This window comes from Triticum aestivum, chromosome 5B (assembly GCF_018294505.1).
Source record: "Triticum aestivum cultivar Chinese Spring chromosome 5B, IWGSC CS RefSeq v2.1, whole genome shotgun sequence".
Classification (NCBI taxonomy): domain Eukaryota; kingdom Viridiplantae; phylum Streptophyta; class Magnoliopsida; order Poales; family Poaceae; genus Triticum; species Triticum aestivum.
Genome location: NC_057807.1, coordinates 218677211 through 218687288, shown reverse-complemented (window position 1 = coordinate 218687288; position 10078 = coordinate 218677211). Strand labels below are relative to the sequence as shown.

The 10078-nt window shown below is 49.3% G+C and overlaps 1 long non-coding RNA gene across 1 annotated transcript; it reads right to left on the bottom strand.

Moving 5' to 3' along the window:
* Positions 1 to 316: 316 nt before the first annotated feature.
* On the bottom strand, positions 317 to 3556 carry LOC123111074 (uncharacterized). The gene is made up of 3 exons (XR_006454073.1): positions 2317 to 3556; positions 2047 to 2148; positions 317 to 1938 (listed from the first exon to the last, which is right to left on the bottom strand). It is a non-coding gene; the product is annotated as an uncharacterized lncRNA (long non-coding RNA).
* Positions 3557 to 10078: the final 6522 nt, after the last annotated feature.

The following is a 10078-nucleotide window of genomic DNA, read 5'->3' as shown; positions in this document are numbered from 1 at the left end:
AAGACTTCATATAGGAGAAGATGGGCGTCGGAGAGCCACCAGGGGGCCCACGAGGTAGGGGGGCGCGCCCAGGGGGGAGGGCGCGTCCCCCACCCTCGTGAGCAGGGTGTGGGCCCCCTGGCCTTCATCTTTGGCGATGATTTTTCTTTATTTATTTTAAGACATTCCGTGGAGTTTCAGGACTTTTGGAGTTGCGCAGAATAGTCCTTCAATATTTTCTCCTTTTCCAGCCCAGAATTCCAGTAGCCGACATTCTCCCTCTTCATGTAAACCTTGTAAAATAATAGAGAATAGCCATAAGTATTGTAACATAACGTGAAATAACAGCCCATAATGCAATAAATATTGATATAAAAGCATGATGCAAAATGGATGTATCAGGGATCTTCTCCGAAGAGGTGCGGTCCCTCACGAGGAGTAGATCCGTACGGATGAGCAATGCTCTATCTCAAATGAGCTAACCAATGCTAACTCTAAAACGTAGGTGGAGAGGACGTATATATAGTCTAAGGGGCAAAGGGATACATGGGCCTCGGCCCGGAGGCGCTGCACGTACGCAGGAGGGGACCAGATGTCCGGGCGTCAGGCCGGATGTCCGGGCGCTCGCGTGGGGCCAGATGTCCGGGCGCTCGCGAGGGGCCGGATGTCCGGGCTGTCGGGCCGGATGTCCGGGCTAGTGGAGTCAGCCTTGCTGCTCTCTGGATAGACGGGGCCAGATGTCCGGGCGGAGGGGCTGGATGTCTGGGGATTCGGGAGGAGCCGGATGTCTGGGGTGATGGCCGGATGTCCGGGCCGTCGGGGCAGCCTTCTGTGCTCCCTGGATGGCGTGTCCGCATGTCCGGGCTGGAGGCCGAATGTTTGGTGTGGAGGGCCGAATGTCTGGGCCCTGTAGCTTCTGCTGCAGACCCATGGCTAAGGGGTAGATCTCTAGGGGCCGGATGTCCGGGGCCATGGCCGGATGTCCGGTGCCTGGAAGCTGTCGTTGCCTTCTTCCGTTGGGTCTCTTCTTCCGTGGACTTGGTGGCTTGACCATCTTCATGTGCATCTTTGGGAGGGTCCTCTTGGTACCTAATCATGCACAACATTCCAGACTTAGGTAGTAGCCATGTCTCGAGAGGATCATATGAGATACCACTAAGGAGAGAAGTCACCTTGGTCTCGAGAGCTCTAGCTCGTGCTCCTGTCATGGGTCCTCTTGGTGCTTGGTGAGATGATGGTAGGTCCATGGGGATGACCGTAGGATGCTCCACATCAATATGGTGGCAACATGACTCAGCCAACAGTTGTTCAAGTTCATTTAAGTCCGGTTAAAACTTGATTGAAATGAGCTTAGCCATAATAAAATAACATGATGCAATTATAAAGCATGAACATGATATCATCATAAGCATGGGGTGCATCATAACTATTAACTAGATGAACAACCACAGATCGTATCCACATGAGCATGGCATAATGACGAGCATGAATATCACAAGTATAACACTACTCATAGCATAACATGACCACTAACATCAACATGAATACCATGCGAGAACACATCAAGAACAATACCAAGTAGGCACTTAACCAACTAACAACAAAGAAACACGCATTTCAACGATACTCGGTAACCGACAATAGTCATGCACCGAAGAACATGACCAAGCCAACATGTACTACTAGCAAGTATGAACATATGAAAGAAATACTAGCAGGTAGAACATGATAACAGAGTGAGCATGATGGTAACCACAGATACATAAGCATAACCGAAATAACGATAGCAGTAGCAAAATAAATAGACAGTTATTAAAGATTCAAGTTGAAAACCAATGCTACTGCATGGCTATCATGCAAATGGTGGTTGTGGCTTCCCTGGGGATCAAGAATGCACCGGGGAGAAGTGCGGAAAGCTCGCAGAACGAATCGACGGAAATGTTTCTCTCCCGGAGGGGGCTGATTAAGGGAAAGGGCAAAATGGTCATTTGTTGTATGTCAACCCATAGTGAAAATGATAGGAATAGAACAGGCTCGACGAGACGAGGACGTGGGAGTTGGAATCACCTCAACCGGAGTTGCGAGTAAAAAGTTGTGGCCGTTCACTTTTTAGGCAGAAAAGGGGCTAAACAGTGAAGGTTCACAATATAACCACTTCAGCCGACTGAGCTGAAAAAGATAAGCGTATTTTCAAAATTACGCCTTTAGAACAGAGTAGAAACATTGTAAGCTAAAACAAAATGAAAGTGTGCTTTCCAGCTGAGAAGATGCATTCTGAAGAATACGCCTCCTCTTATCCAGCATGACAAGGCGGGGCCAGGCGGCTAAGAGGCTTACACATGGGGTCCACGGGATCTCTCTCTCTCCTCTCGCTCCTTGTTCCTCCTCCCGACGCGAAGAACAGAGGAGGACAGGGGCGATCGGCCGGCGACGGAAGCAGCTGCTCCGGCAAGCTACTCTGGTCGGCGAGGGGTCAGGAGGGCACACCGGCGAGTACCGCATCCAGAGAGGGTTTCGGACAGGCGCGGGGAGGGTGGAACACGACGACGGAGGCGGCTCTCGCCGAGCGCAGATGGCAAGACCCCGGCGGCTCCGGCCGTCTCTTGTCAAGGCGAGCCACCGTCGGGGTCATGGAGGAGTGCCGCACCCGTCCAGAGGCATCTTGGGCGTTGGGGAGGACCGGGGCAAGAGCAGCTCCAAAGCCGGCGGGTGAGGCTTCAGGCGAACTTGGGCACGCGGCCACGGCGGCTCCAGCGGCCAAAGGAGGGGCGGGGGAGGCTTGCGATGGAGCAGGGAGGCCTCTTGTGGTGAAAGAATAGAGGGAGGGGCACTGGCTTGCCGGAATTTAGGCATGGCCGATCGGCGATCGTGGCGGCAATGGAGGGGAACTCGATGGAGTGGTCGGGCGGGTCTCTGGGAGAGTGGTGAGGAGGCTGGTGAGCTTGGAGAGGGTCGGGGTGGGCTATATATAGGCGGGGCGAGGTGGTTGAGCCGGTTGCCGTCGTGAGAGCTCGGCCAAAGCTCTGGCCACAAGCAGCAGTCATGGTAGGGCGCGGGAACACGACAAGGGGGGAGCGGACGAGCTACAGAAGGTCACGGGGCAGCAGGAGCCAAGGGGGGCAAAGGAAGAGGATTGGCGCCATTAATGCATTGTCGGCCATAGTGCTCCCGTGGGCGAGCGATGACGAGCGCTAACAAGGAGGCTTCGGGAGAGGGAGATGAGTCCAGGGGATGAGGACGACACGGGCGAGCTGTTGGACATGGCTGGTTGCGCGAGAACGACGAGAGGGGGAGAGGCCCGAGAAAGAAACCATGTAGCTCACGACCATGGCATGCCAGAGCGATGGTCACCGCATGCACTAGTGCACACAGTGCACGCTGGTCGGCCAATTTATGTCAAAGAGACAAGTTGAGCAGAGGAGAATGCCAAGGAGGAAGAAACCAAGCATTTTAGTCACTGGCATGGTCACGGAGAGCAAAAATACAAGTGAACAGCGAGGTGTTTGTAGTTTGTTGTGGCTCACACGCTTGGAGAATAAGGCTGACCTTTGACTGGCTTTGATAACTCACTAAGGTGACTAAGATAGCAAGGTTTCAGCTCAATAGGAGGGGTTTAACTAGTAGTTGCTGTAGAAAGTACCCAACTGACCAGATTTAGAAATGATGAACAAGAACTCACTAGGAGTGGCCACTTGAGCTGAGATTGGGCAAGGCAGAGTGAAGATGCTGTAGAAAATTCATAATAATTGGATAAACCATAATGGTACTTGCTTCACAAACATCTCCTTTGGACAGAAACTTGCAAAAATTCTAGAGGAATATCGGCGTGATGAAATATGCCCAAATTTGGTGGAGATATGTTATATGGATAAGAGAAGGCCTAGGAAAAGTTTCAACCATAATGGAGCAAGATGAAATATACTTGCTTCACAAACTGAAAATTTGGACGGAATCAATGATTTGAAGATAAGCTCTCATGGAGGCATGACATGAGCTCAAATTTGGTGGAGAGCTATGATATGATGATATTAAGATCATGCATAAATTTCAACTCATTCGGATATGCCTAGCTTGTACCCCCTCCACAAAGTTTCTTTCTGGACAGAAACTTTGGAAAATCATTGATAAATATTTACTAGGCAAATGAAGTTGAATTTTGGCATGTGGCAATGATATGGACATGAAAAGATGTCCAAAAGCTTTGGAGTCAATTGGGCAAAGATAAATAGCACTTGCTTCACAATGTGCCATTTAGGGCAGAACAAGAAAAGGAATATTGGTGAAATATTTTTGAACATGGAAATGAAAAGTTTTGCCATATTTGATGAAGGTATGACCCAAAAAATTTATGAGAATTATTTGAGAGTTTTATGAGTGATGGAAATATAGGTTGCTTCACAACCTAGGGCAACTAGGGTTATTCCTTAAATAGAAAAGGAACATTCCCAGCAAAAGAATATTGGGATTTGGTCTCGGATGAAAATGGCAATGTCTAGGGATGGATTTGGGGATGACAAGCCACTCTGGAAAGAAAGAAGAGGTCATCTTCTTCAGTTTCCAGATCACATAGCCACGAAAAAAGAAAATTCAAACAAAATACTCATAAAATCAACAGAAAAAGAAAGGGCCAAAAATCAGGCTGTGACAAACCTTCCCCCCTTAAGGAAATCTCGTCCTCGAGATTTGGTTGCTCAGGGAACATGTATGAATATACTGACTTTAAGGAAACCGTTTCCATCTCGGGTATCCTTTTTCCTTTATTGATTGTTCCCACTGACTTCTTCATCGGACTTACCTGACTGGCTCTGGGGTGGTTTGCTTCACTGTATCCACATTCTGACAAATCTTACCTCACATGTTCACGCTTATATTGGCTCCAATTATTTTCGTATCTTCTGACTTAGCTGAGTGTGATAGATTATCCTGACTGAGATGTATGCATCTCTCACAAATCCAAGAGTGATTTCCGATTGCTGTGTCCGTACTGACAACCTTCCATGAAGTGGTGATCAGTTTTTTTTCTGATGAAAACCCAAGCTCTGACTCCTTGCATTGAGTTTCTCCACTGAATGCAGGTCCTTCGGGTTCCAAACAGTGAGTTGAGGCATAACCATTTTCCTGACAGATTCTGACTTATCGCAGGAATTTCTGAATCATCATGACTGGCTCCACTGTCTTGAGTATCAGATCCATTCCAAATATTTGATTATCGCTTGGCGTGCCCAACATGAAGGGGTATAACCTTATATAATATCCTCATCTTTGACTGACGGTGGTTCTGGTGGAAGAATTTTGTTTTGATGATAGGCTATCCATGATGATTCACATAAGTGCATGCTTCAAGTATGTTATTCCTCATTTGGATTGCTCATTTTGTCAGGGTACCCCATGGGATAGTGATGTAGGGTAGAACCCTAGAGGCCAATCTTTCACGTTTGGAGCGGATCCCTACAAGGAACACGAAGAACACGAGGAGGGGAACGAGAGAACACGAGAGAAAACTCAACCAACAAGAACAAAGTCACACATGTGCTAGATCCAAGAAACATAAAGAGATACACGGTCCAAATCCAACAAAGGAAGATACAAGTGGAGGTAGCTCATCTTCGAGAGGAGGTCTTGAATCCACGAGGGATCTTCCCGTAAAGGGGTCTTGAATCCAGGTGGATCTTCTCCGAAGAGGCCGCGGTCTCTCACGAGAAGGAGATCTGGATGGATGAGCGAGGCTCTATATCACAAATGAGCTAAATCAACGCTAACCCAAATTCGGAAGTAGGGCACAATTATATATAGTCCAAGGGGTAAGTTGGGGGATACATGGGGTGAAACCCCTTCAACTGCGCGCAGGCAGGGCGGTAGTACCGGTCATGGGCCGGTAGTAGCGGTTTTAGCGGATATAGCGGTTGTTCCGGTGCTGTACCGGCCTTGCACCGGCCGATAATAGAAGCTTGACCGGTAGTTGACCGGTAGTTCCGGTGGACCGGTAGTTGACCAGTAGTACCTCTATCTCTGCGCCGGGAAAATCCCTCTCCATGCTCTTGGTGTCCAGCTTGCACCATTCCTTCTCCTTGTTCGTTCCTTGGTACCTAACCACACAAAGTGTCTTCTTTTGAGGTAGTAGCCATGTCTCATGTGGGTCCAAGGAAGGTTTAACAAGGAGAGAGTTCACCTTATGTCCAATGGCACATGTTCGAGGTCTCGTCATATGTCCTCTTTGGGGCTTGGAGAGTAGTCGTAGTGTACATGGGGATGAAAGTGGGATGTTCCGCATCAGATAGTATGCTGTGTGAAGCTTGACCATAGTCGCTGGAGTCAAACTGTTGAATTGACCTTTGGTCTGACTTCACAGACTCACATATTCGATACGGAAAAATCTGAGCATATACAGTTAACTGAGAGGGTTGTCTGGATATTTTTCCTTACCAAAATTGAGTAGACCCCGCAGGTGAATATTCATGGTGATCAATACTGACTCAGACTGTCTGGGGTATCTGCACCATGTGGTTCATGCAACAATTTTCATACCTGTATCGTCGATCTTTGCTACTTCATTATTGTTATCTTGGTCTAGATCCTTTGCTGAAAGATCTTGGTCATATTGCTTCTTCGTGTGACCATAGATACTGTCGGGTGCAATATTTCGGCGACCATATGTCAGGACCCCGACTCAATGCCACATCGATCTAGCATGTAACACCTCATATCACTTTGCAGCCTCACGCACGGTATTCCCACGGGTGTCGCCCTACCTTTACCCGGGACCGTTTGCGCCTTTTGGCACACGTATATGACAGTGTCGCTAGCATCTATATGATAAGGAGCCCGGGCTGACATGGCTAGTCGTAAACCCAAAGTGGCACAAACTTATAGGGACAAGCATCCATGACCCAGCATCGAACGTGTCGGTCATCAGCGAGTGAATCCAGGCTGTAGCACTGGGCTAGCAGGACTCCGGTGAACCGGGCTGTAGCGGGCTAACAGGACTCCGGTATTCATCGCGTGACATTTCCCCGAAGGGACAGACACAGGAACGAAGAAGGACACATGCCGGCCAGCCTAAGTGTTCCGGAGCAGTAGCAAGCTACCATTGGAAACACTAGGAGACATTTCCCGGTAAGAGAGGCTACTAAGGATAAACAACTAGATAGTCAGATCCCACACATACCAAGCATTTCAATAACATACACACAATATGCTCGATATGTGCAAACACAACATGGCATCACAACATGACTCTATGACTCAAGTATTTATTCATTAGGCTCCGAGGAGCGAGATATTACAAACATAGGTCTCATGACCCAACATTCAGGGCATACAAGTCAAAGCACAAGCGGAAGCTATCATGTCTGAGTACAGACAACTATAAATGAAAAAGGCTGAGAAGCCTGACTATCTACCAGATACTGCCGAGGGCACAAGATCGTAGCTGAGGTAACAAGCTAAACGTCGAAGTCCAAGCGGAACTACTAGTGAGACTGAAGTCTCTCTGCAAAAACATAAAATAGGCAAACGTGAGTACAAATGTACCCAGCAAGACTTACATCAGAACTAACTACATATGCATCATTATCAACAAAGGGGTGGTGGGGTTTAACTGCAGCAAGCCAGCCTTGACTCGGTGGCTATCCTAAACTACGACTGCAAGCGACTCTTTTGAGGTGGCGCACACGAGTCCACATATTCACCATATCAATACACCACTATGGATCCGCTCCCATCTCCCTACGAGAACGCCATCCATAGCACTCACGCTTATCTTGCGTATTTTAGAGTATCCACTTTCACTTGTCTATGAACTGATATAGGCAATCCAGAAGTCCTTTTCCGCGGACACGGCTATTCGAATAGATTAGGTTAACCCTGCAGGGGTGTACTTCTTCATACACGCTCTCACCACTTACCGTCGTTTACACGACATGTACTCGGCAACCTTCAAGCGGAAGCCCAACGTGGGTGTCGGCCACGACCTACCTAATCACCTAAGTCTCTAGTCCAGGTTTATCGCCTATTCGGGTTCCATCCATGAGGAGATCCGGCCGGAGTTTCGCTCACAGCCCCAAACGATGTGAACAGGGTTCCCGAGACACCAAACGGGCGCCCGGTACACCGTACCACGTGCCTACCGCATCACAGCCCACCCCTACGGTCAGCGCTGCGCACGGCCTCCAGCATACTACAAACACCAGAAACTACTTGCAACTCCTGGACAGAGGACAAGGGTGATTAAGAAGCCGAGAGGGTCCATTGGTTTCGGTCCCAATGCGTGGTAGTAGCTGAATCATGGATCACAAACACAGAACTCGGTTCCTGAGGACGGCTGCAATGAGACAACCCACCATGTACTCCTACATGGCCTCTCACCGCTACCTTTACCAAAACGTGTTCACACACTTAGCTCACACACAGTAGGACATGTTCACACGCCTCTGATTCATCCCCCATGAATCAGACCTGACTCAACTCTAAGCAGTAGCAGGCATGACAAACAAGCAAGAATGAGTAGTCACAACAGGGCTCAAACAACTCCTACTCATGCTAGTGGGTTTCATCTATTTACTGTGGAATGACAGGTCATGCAAAGGATAAAGGGGTTCAGCTACCGCAACAAGTAACAGATGAATCGTTGTTGTCCTAATGCAGTAAAAGAGAGCAGGAGCGAGAGAGTGGGATTGTATCAGAATGAACAAGGGGGTTTTGCTTGCCTGGCACTTCTGAAGATAATATAGTTCTTCATCGGTGTCATCGATCACATCGCCGGTACACGTCTATCGAGAGGGGACAATACCGGCAACAAAGAAGAACACAATCAATGCAATGCACAATATGATGCATGCTCATGACATGGCAATATGAATGTGTTTTGAGCTAATGCAACTAGCAACAGATTAAATGAAGTTGGTTTGAATACAAGATTCAAATTCAAACTCCATATGTGATTATTCAAATGTCATTTAATTGATTTGTGCTATACAGCAGCTATAAGTTGTTCTAACATGCATAAAAATGGTACAGATGGATTCCTTGAATTTTTCTGATAATTTTTCATATATAAATTATTTAATTTGGAGTTACGGTTGAATTTCTATGAATTTTAGAAGTTTATACAATTTTCTGGAATTTCCTGATTATCTATAAAATAAACTAAATTCCAGAAAAGGAATATTGCGTCAGCATGGCGTAAGGCTGAGGTCAGCAGGTCAACTGGGTCGCCCAGAGTCAAACCTGACGTGTGGGGGCCACACGTCAGTGTCACAGTTAGTTAACAGGGGGTTATTTGCTTAATTAAAGGATTAGGGGGGTCGGGGCCCACTGGTCAGTGTTAGTGGCTAATTAGGTTTAGTTAATATTTAACTAAAATTAGCAGGGCCTGGCCCCACTAGTCAGCGACCCTGGGGGGTCAAACCCCAGGTCAAATAAGTCAAACCCGCCGGAGACATGACGCCGGCGAGGCCCGAGACGGCGGCGCGATCCGGAAATGCAGCACGGGCCACGGTTCGGGGCGCGGATGGCACCGTTGCAACCCTGGGCCTCGTCCGCGTCGGCTGGTGCTAGAGGGGTCGCCGGAGACGACTTAAATCGACGGCGGTGTCCGCTTCCGCGGCGGCCGGAGGTCGGGCGCCGACCGATTCGACGCTATGGTGCACTACAGGAGGAACTGGTGGGTGCTGCGGGCTCCTGAGGTTGCGGTGAGCACGACGGTGGGCTCGGGAGCAAGCTGCGGTGGCTGTGGCCACGGCCATGCCATGGCCGGCGGCGAGGAGCAATCGGCTCCGGTGAAAAGGGCGGCTAGAGTACGGGAATGAGCGCGAGGAGGAGGGGGAATGGAAGAGTAGCTCACAGCGGATCTGGTGGAGGCAACGGCGAGGCCGGGGAGGGGCTGGAGCTCGCGAATCCTCGAAAGTTCGCCGACGGCCGAAGGTTGGGGGCGAGCTTGAGGGCGACGCTGCAGGGCTTCCGGAGGGCCGTGGGTCGGTGGGGAGGAAGAGGGGGTCGGGGCGGAGCTTCCTGGGGCGTCGGTGAGGCGTGGGGTGGCCGGTGGCCACGGTGGTTCTCGTCGGCGGCGGCGGGCGCGTTCGGTGAGGAGAACAGAGGAGGG